General features: G+C 40.0%; 1 long non-coding RNA gene across 1 annotated transcript in view; it reads left to right on the top strand.

Annotated features, from left to right (window-relative positions):
- Window positions 1-18,883, top strand: part of LOC118470106 (uncharacterized) — an 84,367-nt gene extending 65,484 nt beyond the window's left edge. Inside the window, exon 3 of the long non-coding RNA XR_008600454.1 lies at window positions 18,584-18,883. This is a non-coding gene — a long non-coding RNA (uncharacterized LOC118470106). The remainder of the gene's footprint in view (window positions 1-18,583) is intronic.
- The last annotated feature ends 768 nt before the right edge of the window (window positions 18,884-19,651 follow it).

Here is a 19,651-nt window from a genome sequence, read left to right as displayed (position 1 = left end):
TTTGTCCGAAACGCGGCATGTTTTTCCAACGTGGTGTCTTCGGACATGATAATCTTTCAGCACTGCAAAGCACTTGTTGCAGAGTAAACGCATTGGTTTGGCGTACGGACTTGGTGGTAAATAAATAAATACTTGTCAGTCCACGCAGGATTAAACCGACGGTTTTCCTCGCCGATTTGTCGTTTCAGGATAGAAAAAGACATGCTGCTATTTTCGCCTGTATAGAACTGCTAATGTTAACTTTTCAAACGCGTCTCCTCAACACAATGCATTGTGGGTTAGTTGCTAGGTTACGGCAAGTGTTGCATTCAATGTTCGCAATAATGTTGGAATTTTTGTAAGAACTTGTCGTCTCGAGGGTTGCTTTCGGGACGCATGTGGCCCGCGGGCCGCTAGTTGACTAGGGCTGCTTTAGATGGTTGGAAAGGGGTCATTGGGGGGTGGGCCAGTTGTGAGGGGCCCGCGGGCTGCCAATTGAATAGGCCCGCCCTAAAAGAAACATAGCGATGCAAATAAACAAAAAAAGGCTGAATATCAGATCTGATAACTGTTGTAGCTGATGTTAGGACTCATTGTAGGTGAAAATGAATACATGAGACAGATATTCTATCAGTTTATCCAATAGTTAAGAAGATATTTACATTAAAAACAACAAATTTGAACCTAATAAGATAAATAATGTAAAATATAGCCTCGGGATCATCAATGTTTTCACCAATTTTCATAGCAATGGATCCCCCTAATCCCTAAAACCATGCAGTTAACATGGCTAAAAGCTGCTTAGCTAAATTTAGGGAAAAGTTGTTGGCATGTGGTAGTGAATAGGCTGAGGACAGCGGTCTCCTGTGTCTCCAGTAGTTCTCACATTTGTTCTGCCAGGCCCCCCTTCGGAGGACAGAAAACTTCTGCGCCCCTCAAAATTGCAAAAACGTATGTTCTGAAAATGATCACATTTAATGAATCATCTTTTTACAAAACATTATGATCACCCTGAAATTTCTGAAGAAAAATAAGTTCAGTTTCAACAGTATTATGCCTCAGTTGATAATTTACAAATGCACTACAACTGCCAGATCACAGAGTGTCTACAAAGGCACAAAACATTCGTTCACAGCTATCTGGAGCTGAACAATCTCATATTTTACTTTATGATCAAACAGCTTGTCAAAATCTAGAAATTATTTAAAATTTACAATTTTACAAATTCACAGTTAATCTAGCGGCCGGTTTTGGCCCACATGTTTGACACGTCTGGTAAAAAAATATTCGTAGTAAATGAGCCGAGGTCGCGATGTCATCAAGTACGCCGATGTTCCAATTGCACATTAACATTTCGTTCTCCCGTTCTCGGGAGTCCATACTTCCATAACGGCCAGCGCAGTTTGTGCGCCACGAAAAAAAAAGGCAACGTTAAAACAATAGTTCAGCTAATTAGTTTTGCTAAGACAGACCTTTTCCTCGTAGTCACTCACACCCCTCTTGTCATGCCTCTGTGCCCCCCTTTTTGAGAAACGCTGCTTTAGACCAATCTTAATGCTCAACTTACAGCCAATGATGGAGATTTTCAGCCTGAGAACAGTGAGTAGTTGCTAACTTCTGACTGTATGCGGTGGATATGAAGCGTGTGTGCTCAGCCAACTTCTCCTGGATAAGCATTCAAGTTGCATTGCAAACTCTCCCTGGATGAAGGTAAATCATTGTTAACGGTACCCAAATAGCTAATCAAATAAGTTTAGGTTAGTTGAAGATCTAATTGCAAGCTCTCTACCTTTAAGGCATATACACCCTGGCATTATACAGTGAACGGAGTTAGCTCGAATATTCATTATGACAGCCCAAAGGCACTGCTTCAAGAATGAACCATCCTTCTGAGGAGCATAAAGGGAACGCCAGGAGGCAAATAAGAATATCTTTTTGGTTCCTGGACTCCCAGCTAATCTTGCATGTTTTTTTCTGGTGAAATAACAACATTTTCTTGAGAAGTCCATGTGGGAGACCTTTGTAAAATCAAGTCGGCTTCAAATTGAATGAATTCACCGGTGACCTTGAAGGCGTCTCTTTGTCCAATTCACTGCGCTTCCCCTCCATATGATACTTCTTCCACAGGCTAGATCTATCCATCATGTTCTTTCGTTCACCTTTGTCTCAGAGACAACATTTTGCACCTTGTTTTTCTGCTCCCAATTCCTCTCTCTGTTCTTTTTTCCCCCTGTCTTTCTATCATCCCCTTCTCTATCATTTTAGCGGTCTCTTGGAGAAGTCAGCCGTGGATGTGTTGCTGTGATGCTTCAAGGTCAAGAGTGCTTAGCTGGATATTGAAGAGACAGATGGGTGTAGAGACCGAGTGGGATGGCAACGCAATGCAATTATAACCCGTGCCCACTGTCCACCACACACATGCACACACATTCGCACGCAGCACGAGCGAGAGCGAGACCAGCAGAGAGCGAAAGTGGGTGAGAAATAGACAGACAAGAGATCACTGCTATCTCAGAAAACTCTGCGGAGACAATCTAATATCAGCATGAGCATAAGTCCACAACAGTTAGAGCATGCACGCACTCGTGTACAAACAAACTGTCCGCGTGCACTCATACACACACATGCATGGCACGGAGATCGTCTGATAGGAATTGTAATGGCTCATTAAAGCACCAAAGTGATCCCGTGGATGGTTCCAGGAGGAGGAAAACAGAGTGAATGATTGATACAGTGATACAGAGTGTGCTCCCTCCACCAGCCCATTAGGGGTGATTTAGAGGGACTGTGGAGTGCAACTGGAATAGAAAAGAGGCTCCTTTCTCTACATTTCTGATTCCAACCTGCTCTGTGACTGATTGAAAGAGCACAAGAAAATGACTATGTTTTTCGCCATCATGAGATCTCCCCGTTGTTCATAATGGAATTTAGGAGGGAGTGATTGCTCAGGTAACAGCCGTGACATAATAGGTGGTGCAAATTGGGGGATGTGTGACTCTCGGTATGCCAGCTTAATTGCGTTTCGGGGCTGTCCCATGAGTTATGAGTAGCACGGGGTCATGATATGGCGGTGTGTCAGTGCTGGTGACAAACCGGGCTCGAGTGAAATAGTAAAAATGGCCGGGGAAGAAATAGTTGTCTGAAGGAGAACAGTACATGATCAAGGCCCGGCGTAATTTGCCCGGATTGGATGTTATTCACTATCACTAATGGTCATGCAGTGAGGCGCGCTCTCTGGTTTCATTAGTTTCACATGAGATGTTTCGCAGTCACAATAGTGCATGCATATATCATCAATCTGAGCCCGGAATTGTTATTTTCTACACCGCATCCTTCTTTAACATGCAGTGCTAATTTACTTTACTGCCTCATCACACAAATTAGCCATAATATACCTGCAGAGGAATGATACCATTGCTGGTCAGTGCTAATACAGACAGGATTACTTCGCCAGATGGAACTCCTCTTTTTAGGTCACTTCCAATCTTTTTATTTTACCGACCGACAGGTGCTCAACAGTAGATTACAGTTGTGTGAGTTTAACTCTAAAATATCTAGATTTGTTCACTCAAAAAGACAGATTTCCTGCCATCATTCAAGCTCCAAACTGGCAACCTCATAGAATACGTGATAGCTGTTGATTGTGCACCACAGGCCTCCTCGAGTATTTTTTAAAAATAGCAAAACAGCTGTTAGAACCTAAAAAAATCACCCATAGTTTTATATTCAAATATTCATTGCTAAAGCCTAGAGGAGGATGAAGACAAGAACTTGTGGCCCTTCAGTATTTTGCACTGTGACATAGAGCACAACTCTTTGCTGTTTTGCTGTTTTAATCAGCTTCTAACCCTAACCTACTTTAACAACAGTAACTGAGAAATACACAAAGCAGCTGGTGTGATTTTGGGTTCTGCGATGATCGATGTGAGAGGATGGCTTTGAAGTGGAAACGCTACGTTTAAGCAGCTGATTTCCTCGGAGATGTCACCCTTGATTTGGGCAGCGATGGCAGATTATAAATGACTGCATTTACACGGCAAGAGAAAGAGATTTTTTTTTCTTAATTCTTTTGGAATCTGTCTAGTTAGAGACATTTTGGTGTGACTTTGTGGATTTCTTAAATGTCTGCATGTTGTTTATTGTCATAGCTTTCATGGTGTTTGTTGACCAAAGAGCAAATAAACACTCAAAGACATCTGTATGATGCATGGCCTTCTATACATCAGATCAGAGTAGTTACAATTACTGTATGCAAAGTTTTTTTTTTTTTTTTTTTAATGTGCCCCCCAAATTTTGTAAATGCTTGGATATTTTTTCCAAACATTACTTTAATTCCCCACATTGCACCAGCAAAAATAAATTCACAGTGATGCCTAAATCCCATTTCTTCCAAATGTGAAGTTCAATGAACCTAAAGACCGTGTAATTTTTTATTCTAATTTAGATAAATGTTCACTCTGATTGCCTCCAAACTTACTTTTAATTCACAGTTGGTCGACTGAGTCTTCAGCCTCACAGGAGCCTTAATTGTAACAGTGATACTCATTTAAATGAGTCGCCTCCATTAGAGACCACAGGAAGCAGGATCAGGCATCGCAACACACCATCACACAGTGACCCTTTGTCATTATTTACTCATGACTATAGAGATGTCAACGGTATGGAGTCCCACATGAGTCCACATGATTGGGGACAAGAGAAGAAACAGCGGTGCTGTGAAATGGAGCCCAGCTCATGCTGAGGCAATTGAGACAGGAAATGGGGGTCGGTGTGGGGTCATGGCGTCCAAACTCAGCAATCTGAGGATTTTGTATTTCCCACAATCCCTTACTCACCCACCCGCTACTGCTGTCAGACACACACACACAGAGAAATGCACACACAGTCCAAACCCACCACGCCTCCCGGTCCTTTATCCCCCGGAGGTGAGAGTGTGATATCAACCAATCTGTTCCAACCACCCCCGTAACCCCAACAGGCTCGGCAGCACCACCCCCAATCCTTACGGCTCCTTCCCTTTCCCACCTAGTGTGTACCACAGTGGAGCGACAGCCACACCAAAACACACTGCAGCGAGCACTGGACCAGCACTCGCAGAGAGGGTCAGGAGGAAGGGTTAAGTGAGTCAAGAAGAGAGAGGTAGTGGACACGAAGTCCTGCTTGGACTCCGGTTCAACCGATATGGGTATTTTAACAAATTTAGATGCCATTAATTATCGCTCAGTACATTTAAAGCAGCGGTTGGCAACTTTTACGCATTCATGTTTGCTCAGAGGTGATAAAAAGCAGCAGTGACCACAGATGAGCGGGATAATATGTCAGAAACAGCGGTGGCCACATCTCTCTGCTGCTCTCATTTCAAAGTGAAATGTGTGTAAACTCATCTGACCAATGGGGCGAATTTTGAGGCAAAAACTGTGACTACTTAGCCAGCAGGAGACCGGCAGGGTTGAGAGGCATGTCATTTCATGTGTTGCTTTGAATTTCCAGGAATTTCGCCCCCTCCTTCGCCAGCTTCTCAACATCTGATGATGTTTTTCTGTGGAAACAGTATTGCTTTTAGATGATGGTCTACACATTGCTGCAGATACTTTCAAAGTCTGTTTTGTGGAGTTTCTTCAAGGGTGAAGACCTCATTAACCATCTCAAAGACTCACACACTGTCCTTGAAATGAGAATCGGAAAATTAAATGAATCAATTACACACACACATACATATATATATATATATATATATATATATATATATATATATATATATATATATATATATATATATATATATATATATATATATATATATATATATGTATATATGTGTGTGTATATATATATATATATATATATATATATATATATATATATATATATATATATATATACACACATATATACATATATACATATATATATATATATATATATATATATATATATATATATATATATATATATATATATATATATATATATATATATATATATATGTTTATAGCATTTTAGGACTCCATACTATAAATAGATTTTTATGTTCCTGCTGTTTATTATTTTAGAAATGTACTGTATGTTTGGATAAAAATAATTGGTCTAGGCACTGTTTCATATACTTTAAAAGTCTGTTTCAGTGAATTTCTTTGAATGACCAATTCTATGTATGTACATGTATGTACAACCAGACACTCCTGGTTTAGTCCTTGCAATTAGGAATTAGTTATTAACTAGACAGTTAAATAGAATATACATACATTATGTTCCATTGTAGGACTCAACACTGTGGATTGTTTCCATGATGCTGGTGTTCATTATTATTATTAATAATAATAATAATATAATTTTGGTGTTAGACTACGTGTTTGGATAACTTCCCTACAGGAAATCACTGCAATGTCACTTAAATGTCAAGTGATTGAAAATTGCATCACCCTACAGTAATTGCATTACATCTAACTTGGAACAGTAGGGTGTTTGCTTTGATGTAAAATTAAAAACTAACAGTTTAGATTCATTAGATTAAAAATAAAGACCCCACAGTAGGAATTTATTGCAGCTAAAGTCAGTAAAACCTTCACTACTCCAATTCAAACCTTTTATCTCTATATTTTCTATGTCCACTTGTACTTTTGATGGCTGATTTAATCCTGTCCTGCTCGTGTTGCACATTTCTAGAGAGATATTCTTCCATTTTTTAAAACATTTTTTTCAGCTGCTTTTTGCTGGAGGGCCGGTATTGCTCTTTCTCTTTAAAATACCCTAAAGGTGTTCTATTGGACTCAAGTGTTTTGCCATACTTGGCCAGGTCAGAGTTTTTACTTTTTTTTTTTCTACTTGTGTGATTTTGTGCTTTGGACTGTTATCATGCTGGAATCTTCCTCTCCTGCCAAGGTTTATGCAGAGTGGGAGTCATCTTGTCAGCTGGTATTTTAGTATCTCCAAACATTCATATAGTGCCATCTATAATACGGACGAATACATGGTCACGCGCCGCTATAAGACAGCTTTTTTTTTCCATTCACCAGTTGTACGCCACCTTGGATTGTGCCACATTTGCTAACTTTTTGCCCTTCAATATGGCTCCCAAGCGTAAGTCAGACTCTTCTGATGGCAAAGAAAATGGTGAAGGTAAAAGCTGCAGCTGTCGAACTAGTTAAGCTCGTGCTTGCAAAATGAATCATGAGTAGTAGCAAACGTGACTTCTTTGCTGGGGCTCTTGATACACATTACAGAGTGAGAACTGCAACAAAAACAGAAAAACAACCAACATAAATACATGTAAATAAATCCTTTTAACTTAACCAGTAGGTCTGAAAATGAAGTTAATTATTTACGATGTTGCCTCTGTGGCATTTACAAAGTAGAGAGGTGTACATCCAGTAAAGCGCATACGTATGTAAAGCTAAACATCAAAATAGCGAACAGGAAGTGACAACAGTCAACACACAACTTCAAAATAAAGACTTTTCAGAAATAAAAGTACATGGATAAATCTGCCTTAAGGGCAACACACCATGAAAGTGAAATTAGATAAAATAAAACGCTTGGAACAGGGCGAAACAATGACAAACATCAGCATTATTAGATTAAGTTGTAAAAACTGTGCAACATATTCTGTTATCTTGTAAAATTACTCACACATGCATGAAAGTCATTAGTATTCATGACTTTCATGAAGAACTGATCAATATTGTGATGCACATAACGGCTTTGTTTACATTTTCTCTAGCGTTCCGATTTACGGCAAAAATGGACTTACATCAGTCTGTAGGAACGGAACTCTGACGTAAGTTGAGGACCTCCTGTATTGCACTTAACAGAACGACCATTTCAACTCTGATTAGTGGTACTATGGCTTGTTCCATACTTCCCAGTTACTGCTGCAAAAAGTTTCAGCTGATTTTAGTTTTGTCACTGATCTACCTGGACCCTTTCCCATCAGATTTTTCAAGTCCTCTTGCAGTTCTTTCCCATGTGGATTGCATGTTCTTGCAGTTAAACTACTTGGGAATCACAGGTAAACTCACTTGTATTGCAGCGATGACAAGTTTTCTCTCTAGCGTGTCATTGATCACAGGTGTATTTGTTGCACAGTAATGCAGTAATGAAATTGTGACATCACTCCTATAGTGTATGTAATGGTCCAAAGTCACCCCCGTCGATGCGTCGCCATGCCAATTTATCAGTTTAACAGTGGTTTCAACATCTCCCCTGTGAGGACTGTGGGAGAGGCGATGAGAGGAGGAGGAGCACAGGGGGGAGGCAGCCCTGAAGGCGATGAAGCAAAGCTCAATTTGGACATCAAACAACTGAGGGAGAGATGTGAAGGCGGTGGCACGTGGTCCGGAGATGTCAGGAAGGAGCGGTGTCCTGGCTCCATTTCCAGCCCTCCCATGGGAATCCCACGCATGTTGCAACAATGTGGCAACAGACTTCATCCCATTACCCCCGAGGCTCTTTACCCTCAATCTGCTCTCGTCTCGAAAAACTGACAACTTGACTGTATTGAACTTGTTCAAAGGGTTTCCGGGTTCCTGGAAAGACTGGAAAGATGAGAAATTAATCACTTCTTTGTCTTTGGAACTTTCAGACTTGTAGGGAAAAAAAAGAAATGAGGAAATGCTTTTGATTTCAGATTGCTCCGAGTTGTTCTACCGTTATTTAACAGAGAGAAATACAGCAGCTGAGTGATGCTGCCAAGCTGAATATCAAACCGATAAAATTAATTTTGGACAGCAGCAAAAATCTTTCATTACTGTAATGGGGATAAACATGTGCTTTGACCTTTCATTTATTCAGACTGCAAATTAACAAAATAACTGCTCACGCGTTATTAGCTGGAGCTGAATGTGTGGTTTCGTGTTGCACTCACTTCAGATCACTTTCAGTATTTGTGTGCGCTGTCGGTCCAAGCGCTCCTGCGCAGCAACACGGGGAAAATACAGTTAACAATTAGCGCAGTCATGAAAGGTGATAATTGTAAGTTGCACTTCTGTGATTGTGTTTTGGAAAATAGTAGGAGAGTTTCATGTAAGCGGAGCAGCCATTATCACTAGCTGCATGATAAATGGAGATGGCTCTGGGATGCCAAATCTATAAGCTTTTTAATGATTGGTAAGTCATGGTTTCCGGATTGGAATGAATATGGAAAAGATCTTTATCCGCCGGTGGAGTCAAGGTCACCACTGATCTCCTGTCCCCGGGGTGCTTACCAGGAACGTTTTTACAAGGTGCAAATGATACCTGCTCCCCTGCTCTATTTTGCATAGCCAGCATGGCAGAATGTGACACAAGTCATATCATTTATCATCATTTTTCAAGTTGTAATTAACAATAAATGAGGAAAAGGACACCAGCATTCAGCATACAGCCCATACTGCATTCAGAATCAGTACTTAGGACTCCGAGTACTGCAGTTTCTCAACCTTGGTCAGGACACCATGCAGGTCTGCTGAATATGTTTGTGTGACTGTCAGATGTACTTTGTCAAGCAGGCACATGCAAGCATTTTTGCATGGTGTGTTGAAAACACTGGGGCAATTCAAAATGGTTAACATAAGCCAAATACCTCATTCTGCTTTATTCATTTCATGACACAAATTAATTACCGTCAATATCATGCAAATGTGCCAAATTTAGCCAACAGGCTACTATTCCTTTAAGTCCCTCAGCAGGTTGATACATAAACATTAGAGGAGATAATACAAAAAGAAAAGAAAACAACAATAAATGTAATTAAATGTAAGGCTAGGCAATGTAGATGAAAAATGCATGATGAAATGTTTCATTTTGGTTATTATTGATAATTATTATTTTTGATAAAGACCCAGAGAATAAAGGTTTCATTTGAATTTAATGACTTTAGCCTGTACAAAGGTAGTAATTTTAATGTTAACACAGCAATGAAAAATGCACACAAATAAACACAAAGAAAAAAACGTTTAAACAAACTTGTTCACCTTGATACGGATTAAATAAATGACGCAAGTGAATGCAAGCAAGTTTATTTATATATCACCTCGTCATACACAGTGGCTAGTAAAAGTAATTTACAGGCAAATGTACAAAAAACAAATGAAATAAAGTAAAACATTCAAGAAGAAAAACAATGCACATAAATTATATCAATCAAAAACAAGACAAGCTTAATTATACATTGCACAGAGATTTACAGGAAAATTAAAACTGAATTAAACAGATAAAATTACATACGGATGAACAAAAACAAGTATGTGGGAGATAAAATGTCAAAATGATTAAAGTGTAATGAATGTGTAGGCAGTTAAGAGCAGACTTTATAGTACAATTGTTTACTGATTGAAACTTGTAGGCACATGGAGGGTTGACGAGGGCAAAGCCAGGAACGTCTGTTGAGGTTAAGATTCTGAATTGAGGGCCAGAACCTGGTGTCACCGGATGGGGAAACCCATTTTGGGCTACGGTTGCAGACTGACATGCCTTGGGATACCTGCTTGGAAACCAATCATTGAGCGATGAGGGTGAATTATTTCTATTATCAAGGTATGACAGGATGATTATTAGCCATGGTTGGGATTTGTTCATGCTCAGGATGTCCTAATGAAGTTTTTTTTATTTGCTCCCAATTCAATCAGTCATTTAATATGTAAGTTTCTCCTTATACCAATACCATTTTCCACACTTCAAATATTGTAGACTACCTGTAGTACCTGGTTGTGCCACCAGTCTAAGTATCTGACTATTTAATGTTGTAGTGACCTAAGAATGCCCACATTTCTAGGTTTTCTAGGAGACTTCAATGAGGCTCACTGACCGTAGTCTAGCAAACAAGTGTTTAAAATGTAGCTAGGATAAACTAAGACAGTGTTCCTACAGCTCAGTGGAACATAAAGTGCTGTATTTTATAGGGCTAGACCCGAATTTCCAAATATTTGGTTGTTGCGGTGGTATCCGAATATTAACTTTGAGATCCGAATACTTGGATCCCCTCGTCAGCCCCCGCCGTGAATAGCTGCTTTGCTGTCATGAAGCATTGGTATATCTCAGTCTTGTGGACTGCAGTGACCTCTGGGGTCAGTGTTTCTTTTGATTGGCCAGTTGGCTGGCTGTATCACGCAGACCTACTAACTCTGACGTCACACTTCACTTCACCTGTGTTTGTAAACAGAAGACAAAATGCCGAGGACAGAGATATCCATGCTAATGCTATTGGACTCTGACGATGAAAACCCTGAGGAGCAAGATCAAAGTACCAAGCGAGAGATGGAGCAGTATTTGGCGAACTCTACTGGAGTACAGTCTGGCCCACTTGGATGGTGGAAGCAAAACTGTGCCCGCTATCCTGAACTGGCATTAGCAGCCATTTTCTGAAAGGCTGGCTACATTGTGAACAAAACCAGGAGTTCACTCTTGCCTGATAAAGTAGATATGCTCATCTTCCCAGCACATAACATGAAGAGAATGTTAGTAGGCTACTGAAATGTCCGTTCTTCTAAATATGTGCCGCTGTTTCAATTGCACAACTTTACAACTTTTTGTTTACATTTGTTTTATAGAAATGTCTGTTCTTGCCAAATATTTGGATATTCGTCACTAATTGGGCCCGGATAACCGGAGCCCAGAAATTGCTATTCGGACCAGCCCTAGTACCTAGTATTTTATTACATTTCTGCAAAACAACAAATGTAAACAAAGAATCAGGGATAGGTTTATGCTGAAAGAATTCCTATGATAGTAGAATTGGCCTTGGGCTTATCTGCTTTCCTGGTAATTTTCATCTAAAGAAGCTGTTGACGATTCTTAGAAACAGTTTGCCTACTGCTGATGATAAAAAAGTCTATTTCAAGTACATATTGTTGTCATTTTCTCACCCGGACCGACTTACATGCATCAGACGGACATTTAGAATCTTTCTGAAAATAGAATAGGAAAAAAAAAAGAAATACGATAAATACGATAAAATGACAAAAATTTTCATTTCAGTAGGAGAAACTTTCAGCTCTGTCTAAAGTCTTGGAAATAGAATCAACGAAAAGTGTGCCATGCTCATTCATACAAATTAATGTGACAAGTTGACACCTCTAATTGGGGTCATGTGAATTTTGGGACCTGGTAATGGGGTTATGGCCAGAAAAGGTTGAGAAATTCTTCTCTAACGTATTCCAGGTGGAGGGGATAAATCTACTTTCAAGGACTGCTACCTGACCTAGTAGAATTACTCCTCTTTGTGTTGCCGTGGAGAATCTGAGCGTCCCATGATTTACTGTATTGTTGTTATTATCTCTGCATTTTTTACATAAAAGATGATTTAAAATACTAGATGAATATTTGCACTCATCACTTTCAAGAAATCATCACTATCAGGTTGCAAATACCTGTAGGGGGTGTGTCCTAGTGTGTGGTGTGAGATTAAAGTGGTGGCATTATGTATATTTGTATGCAGACCTTCTCCCAAAACAGATTACATTCATTTTTCAAATGAGCGAAACTGTCAGTGATTGATTTTAGCAGGAGGCACTCCAATAATGAGATCTGTGTTTGATGCCACTGACCAGTCTTTACGGTGACTGATACAGTGATTGAGTGATGTCACCTGCACCTTGATGAACATGTCACCGCGGCGACTGACAGGCTTTGCCGCCACCTAATGCTGTCGCCATCCGCGAGTCACTCACCTGATTTACCGCCGTGATCGCTCCGCTTGTCCTCATCATTTTTTAAAAGCTCCTGAAGTGTCATTTCCTGTGCTATGCTTGACTTGAATCTGAGGAAATGAAGCCTGAGAGAGGTGAATTATTACCCACGGTGACTTTTAGACTAATTGAGACCATTACGCCATGTGGCACAGCAAAGAGAGAGTGCCGAACACAGACGCCCGGCGAGCGCGCTCACACACACGCCCACCCCCAAAAAAAGGCGCCCCAATTTGTCAGTTAACCTTAAATGTCAAGGTGAAACTGCTGGCGAAATGCAAAGGTTGAATGCAAATTAATGGCATAAAAAAACACGCTCCCATGACCCCAATCTGTACAGTTCACGGTCTGTGTTTAGATTTGCTTTTTAAATGGGTTATCTTTAATTATCAATGACCCTAAGGCTGAACTGCTTGGTTAGTTCATTCTGTTAACAGTCTACCATGCAAGGATAGTTGTCTAATCAAATGTCACAGTTCACTTGCAACTACAGTGACCTGCATCATTCTAGTTTACTGTGGGAGGGTCCTGAAGTGGGGGCACCGCATTACCATGATGTATGGCTGGCGAATAAACTGCACAGCCTCTGAAATGGGATCCGTGTAGTCTTGCCAACAGATAATACACGGAAGGCTGTAAAGAAGATTTCATTCCTCTGAGCATGAGTGAAAAAGGGGAGAACAGAATGAAGCTGAGAGCAAAATGGAACCCAAATCCCTTGAGAATAATATGGAGATCTGCCTAACATAAGATCCTTGTGGTAATGCAATTTAAGTTAGAAGGAAAAAAATGTCAGGGTAATCTCATCAGTCCGTCAGAGAGAGGGATGTCAGACATAGCCTGTGGCGAGCCTCTAGCAGGGCCGCTTCTATCCTCCACTCTGTCTCCCCTTTCCTCCGACTCGCCTCCTTTTTCTTTTCCATCTCATAGCCGTCGCTGCCGTTGTGTCACTCTCCTCCGTCAGTACTTGACGGTGGCCTTTGCAACGTAACCCAAATCCTAGGGATAAAAATCTGTGCAACACCAGAAAACAAAAAGGGCATGTAAACAAACAAAAAAAAATTGAATGAGAAAAATAGCCTCTTCTTGTCAAAAAAACTGACAGATTATGCCTCAGGTACCATATGCAGAATGTGGCGAGGTCAGTCCAGTGCGAGCATAAAACAGAACGCGTCGGGAGGGTGAAGGAAAAACATCCTGTCTGTCAGATGTTCCTTCAAGGCCTGACCGTATGGAGATAGGATCTATGAAATCGCTGGTCCCTGTAAGCCCTGGGGCATAGACGAGGAGGCAATGACATCCCTAAAGTGGACCAGAGGTAGTGGGTGGGTGTGGGGCGACTTCGCATAGGAGGAGGCATCTTTTTCTCCGGGAGCCTTGGGCGTCACTCGCTCTCAGGTCACCAGCCTGTTGGGGAGAGCAGCTCAACAGGGACAAAACCACAGCGGGAGTGACACGATGTGATCATTCTTATTTAAACTAATGGTGAACAGAGCCAGACAAAGGAATGTGCTGCTAAAATAACTGACTCCCTTGTTTTCTCTTTTAAAAGAAAAGTTATTTTTTACCAAATTTCGACTCTTTGGACTGTTGTTGGGACATGCTGACTGTAGACTTATTGGAAAAAGGTGGCAATCCATAATTTCTGTCAACATTCTCAGATGTGATGCCGGAGGACATTGGAGGGTGTGGAAAAGTGGCTGTGCAGCATATCAGAGGGAGAGATAAGGCCAGATTGTGGTGTATTGATTATAGATAGACATCTACTCTCTAACACAAGCTGCTGGTCTGCTCTCAAGCGCTGCAGAAGGCCTGATAGGTTTGGATGTGCATGTCCCCCGTTGATCAGATCTGTTATTAGAGTGTCCGGCTGGAGCCGTTCTAGTGGTTTTGTATACCGTGGCTCACATTCATTTAATGTCTGAGACTGCCATGCTTTTTGCTTACTGTGTGCAAGATTGGAGAGTGTGCCTTATAGTACTGTCTAAAAATCTAAACTGTTGCAGAAAAATTGGTATTTAAACCACTTTCACACTCAAACTATTGTGTTGCTCATTGGAGCTTTGTGAAAGATTTGATTGTTTCATGACTATGTTAACATATTGAGAGGCAAACATCATTCCTATACTGTGAGATAGGCATCAGAATGCAGAGTTATTAGCCCTAGAAGATTAGTCTGACAAATAAAGCATGGAACAGACACAGATTCATTTATGCCTGCAACTAGTGAATAAGGTTTGACTGTATAAATAGAAGAAACGGTCTTTGTATCAGAAACAATGACACTCTGTAAAGGGGTTGCAGACATCAATGAATCACTGTCATCTTCTTTAAATTCATCTTCAGTGTACAGTGATAGCCTTAGAGTAGCCTCTTTGTTACCTAGTTATATGTGACACAAGCCTTTTAACTTGTTTATGGTAATTGTCTTTTTCCTTTATATTGTTTTCATTGCCATGTGGATTTGCTTGCTCAAGCATCAAGATCATTTGTGTATCTGAAATGGAACCAAAATGAAATGGTAAAGTGTATGAGAGTAACATTCATATTAAAAAAATAAATAAATAAAATCTTGATTTTTAGTTGGAAGCCTCAATGTAACCTTGTCCTTCACTGTATTCATTCCAAAAAAAAAAAAAAAAAAAAATGTGGGCGATACTTTGCTGCCAGAAAATTTAGAAAGCATGACATTAGTTTGGCATGAAGACACATTGGACCGACTAAAAATGGTTGAAATATGCATGGAACAATGTTTTCAGACGACAGTCAGGTAGTACAACTAAACAGCATTGAAAACAATGCATATTTGTAGGGAAAAATTTAAATTCTGGTGTTAAAATATTACAATATGCAACACAAAACTTCGTCAAATTGCCTTTGTATACTTCAGTTTAACAAGGGTTTAATATAAAAGAAGAAATTTCCAACATTAATATCAGTATGAACTAGAAAAGCACTCAGAGAGTGCAGTACTCCGCCAAGGCTGCTCACTCATTGTATGATTTCCGACGAATGAAATCTTCAATAAAAAATTACCTTGCGGTGAGCACAGGCGTGTGTTATACATGTGTACGTTATGTACGGATACGGAATCGTGTGACCTAAGTATGTAGCAGGTAGTGGGAATCAATGGGACTCAGAAACACCTCCACAATTTAATCAAGTGTTCCTTTTATCATTTCCAACGGATAAGTCCTGATAAATCCACAGCAGTGGATTTGTAGTAGGTTTGCAGTCATGTGATCTTCAGCAAGTAGCTGATGTAGTGTTTACTTGTTGTCATAGTTACAGTGATGCTGTGCCGCTGTCTCACAATGATGCAGAAATCTGTAGCAAATCCATAGATCCAGACTATAAGCTGCATCACTACCGACGGATGAGTCTCGATGAGTCCATGTAGTGTTCACTTGTTGTCATAGTTACAGTGACTCTGTGCTGTTATCAATGATACAGAAATCGTGGATCCAGACCGTAAGCTGCATCACTGCCAAAATCTGCTCACTTGGTCCTTGTGTCATTTCTGACCTTCCCCGAAAATTTAATGTTAATCTGTTTTTGAGTAATGTTGCTAACAGACAGACAGTCGCCAATCGTCACATAATGCCGCCACATTCCTTGGTGGAGTAACAACCTGTAACTGTACGTGATGAGACCAAAAAAATGTGTAATATTGGAGCCAGAAATTGGTTGACCACTACAAATACAAAGTCAGTTTGTGTTGACATCTCCACATTATGTACCTGATGAACATTAAACTTCTTTATACAACATTTTGAACACTGGCTATCGCTAGAGCACCGGCATCTTAGGCCCACCGATCACCCTTAATGTTTCATTTACACTCAGAAGGGTCGTGTATGTTCTAGCTAACAAAAATAATTCGCTTCCACTTTTGATGATGTAGCGCACATACCAAGCACAGAATCTGATTACTCGATTAATCAGTAGAATACTCGATTACTAAAATAATCGATAGCTGAAGCCCGAGAAATATCAAACCTTGAACCTAACCAACAGCAGAGTCATAAGCAGGGCTGTTTCAAATGCCCATTTCCAAACACTATTAAAAGCATGTGCAGTGTTTCAGACAAAGAAAAAAAAGAAAGACAGAAATCGCACTGATTTATCTGCAATTCAGACTGCTAAACCTTTGACTGCTGCAAATCTACACGAGCATCTTGGCACTTATGAGTTGTACTGTAAGCAAGAATATGGCATTTTCTTGGGTCGCGCTGTGCGCATTAAATAAAACTGTCTCTGAACACAAGTTATATCGGCACAAATCTACAGTAATGAAGTGAAAATGTGCCTCTGATTAATCTTGAGCGAGAGAGTTATTTACCACTGTGCTGCAGAAATAAATTGTATCCCTGGAACGTTCTAAAAAATCAGTGTTTCATAGTGTTGAATATTCTTTTCAGTATTATTTCTATTGGAAAGCGTTTCTTCTTTTTTTTAATAGTAATTTATCCCGGCATTGCACTGTGCCATGCAACAGCCTGTACATCTGCAACACAAACCATTAGTTAAGAAGTCTTTCTTTTACTTTCCCTGCTTTCTTCCTCAGATCCATCCTAACTTAAACACACACAAACTGTAACTGTACACGCACACAAGCTTGTATGGCGACACTGCTGCACATTGAAACCAGAACAGAGAGGGAATTTTTCTCTCTGTGGGTGAGAAATGGAGAAGACACTGTGGTTTTGTTGTTCTGTTGCCCTCTTTTCTTCTCCTCATTTATTCAAAGCTGTAAGGCAGCAGTCTGGTGCCATCAATCTCAATCGGTCTGCACTTCCTGCGCCGCTCTGATTGGATGTAATGATCTCCGGATGTCACTCCACACACTGATTTGTTTCTCTCTGTGACCCATCTGCTTCCCTATTCTGCCATGAGCAGCCGGAGTGTTTACCGTGGACACACAGGCGGGATCCTCCCACGCTCCGTTCACTCCACGCTATCTCCCGGTCCTGTGTTATCACCGGCCCTCCTCTCCGTCGCTTTTGTGTTTCTTTATCGCTTTAGTGACATATGATGATCACTTACATGTGTGGAACAAAGAAAAAAAAAACATTGAAGCAAGTGCGGGGTAAAAGGTTAATGTCGCTTTTTTTTGGTGAACTACTAATGACAGCAGTGACCTTCATATATAAAAATTGATCAAGCTCATCTGAAAACGCAGTCAGCAGTTACATAATTGTGTGTAGATATTAGCTTAATGCTATCAATAGTTTACCCATGTTAGCGACACTGAGTTGGTACCGGGCCCAATTAACTGAAGCTACCGATATGTTATGTAACGTTAGCTGGCCATCAATATTTTGTGAATGTCTATTTAACTTGTAAAATCTATTATGAGTTATCTTGAGCTAATAACCTCTGACTCTCTGACCTGGTGTCTGGATGCTTGACGTGATGTCACTTTCAAGGCCGCGCTCATGCGACATCGTCGTATTAACCCGACGTATCAAGGAGTAGATACTGAGCCTTAGTACTCGCCAACCCAGTGCACAACTCTGCTGTGAAGGTGGAGACGTGGCGGTGGTGTATTTGTGACAATAACAAAAGAAAAAAAAAAGAAAAATTTGAAGGAGGTTTTTAGATTTAGCAATGGCGGCCCGCCGCTGCTGAATGAATGTAGAGGGAACACTGCAGTACCATTTATAAGTTTGGGCTCACCCGGACAAATTCATGTTTTTCATGAAAACTCACTCTTTTATTCATGTGCTAACATAATTTCTAATCATCAATTAGCCTTTCAACATGATTAGCTAACAGAGTGTACCAGATGGATTATGTTCAAGTTGTCGTTTCTTACTTTAGAATAGCGTTACTTTTTAACTGGCAACTAGTAAGGAAAAGTAGATTTTTACCTTGCTGACATGTCTGTGTTCTTCCTCAGAGTGTCAGCTGACGTGTGATGACGTGTCGTTTTGTTTCAGGTGACCAATTGGATGACTCACAAGAACACAACAAGACAAACCCGAACAAGAAAACCTAAAATCAGCCATCACGGACCACTGTAAAAGAAATAACCACATTATGGACCGGGAGAAGGGGAGGATCATAACATCGGAGGCTAACAAATACAAACAATGGATTAAGGAGGCCATAAAGATCAGGAAGCAGGCGAGACGTTCCATGAACCAGGACGATGGGGCCTTCAGCTTCTCGCATACCTGGGAGTCCATCCTCAAGAGACCATCGGACAGCAGGGGGCGTGACCGGTCCGACAGATTCAGGTACTATTCTTACGCAACGTAGCATTAGAACACAGGAGTGATGGTTGCTGGAAATGTTCCTCTGTACCCCTATGGAGATATTCCATTAAAAATCAACCGTTTCCAGCTAGAATAGTCATTTACCACATTAACAATGTCTAGACTGGATTTATGATTCATTTAATGTTATCTTCATTGAAAATAATAACTACTTTTCTTTCAACAATCAGGACATTTCTAAGTGACCCCAAACTTTTGGACAGTAGTGTATGTTAAGGACTGAAAAATGGTAAATAATTTTTAACTGTTATCTTACAAAATTTTCCTGTTTTGCTAAATTATTGAAAATATCTTGTGAAACTGAAATATGAATTTACGTGTTAACTGTAAAAATGTGTCTGTAAAATTTAAACAATAACAAAAATCTGTATATTTCTAACTGATAAGTAATTCTTTTTGCCACATTTGACCATCAACTTACACAGTTCATTTTTTTATTTAAATTGTCCAAAATATTATTTTACAGAAATTTGCCATCATTTGATAGAAAAAATATCTGTATTCAGGACTGACAAGTGGTATATATATTTTATAACTATTATTTTAAAGACTTTCTCTGTTTTTATTAAATTACAGATAAAAACTAATATAAAAAAAAATACTAGTTCACGTGCTAACCATAAAATCCAGGCCAGAACTGCACAATGTCCACATCAAAAATTAAATAATGTGTTCTTTTGCAACATGTGAGTGTAAAACGACACTGTATTATTGTATTTGAAAAAGCTA

The sequence above is a fragment of the Amphiprion ocellaris genome, chromosome 22 (genome assembly GCF_022539595.1).
Source record: "Amphiprion ocellaris isolate individual 3 ecotype Okinawa chromosome 22, ASM2253959v1, whole genome shotgun sequence".
NCBI lineage: Eukaryota > Metazoa > Chordata > Actinopteri > Pomacentridae > Amphiprion > Amphiprion ocellaris.
This window is presented reverse-complemented; position numbering and strand designations above follow the sequence as displayed.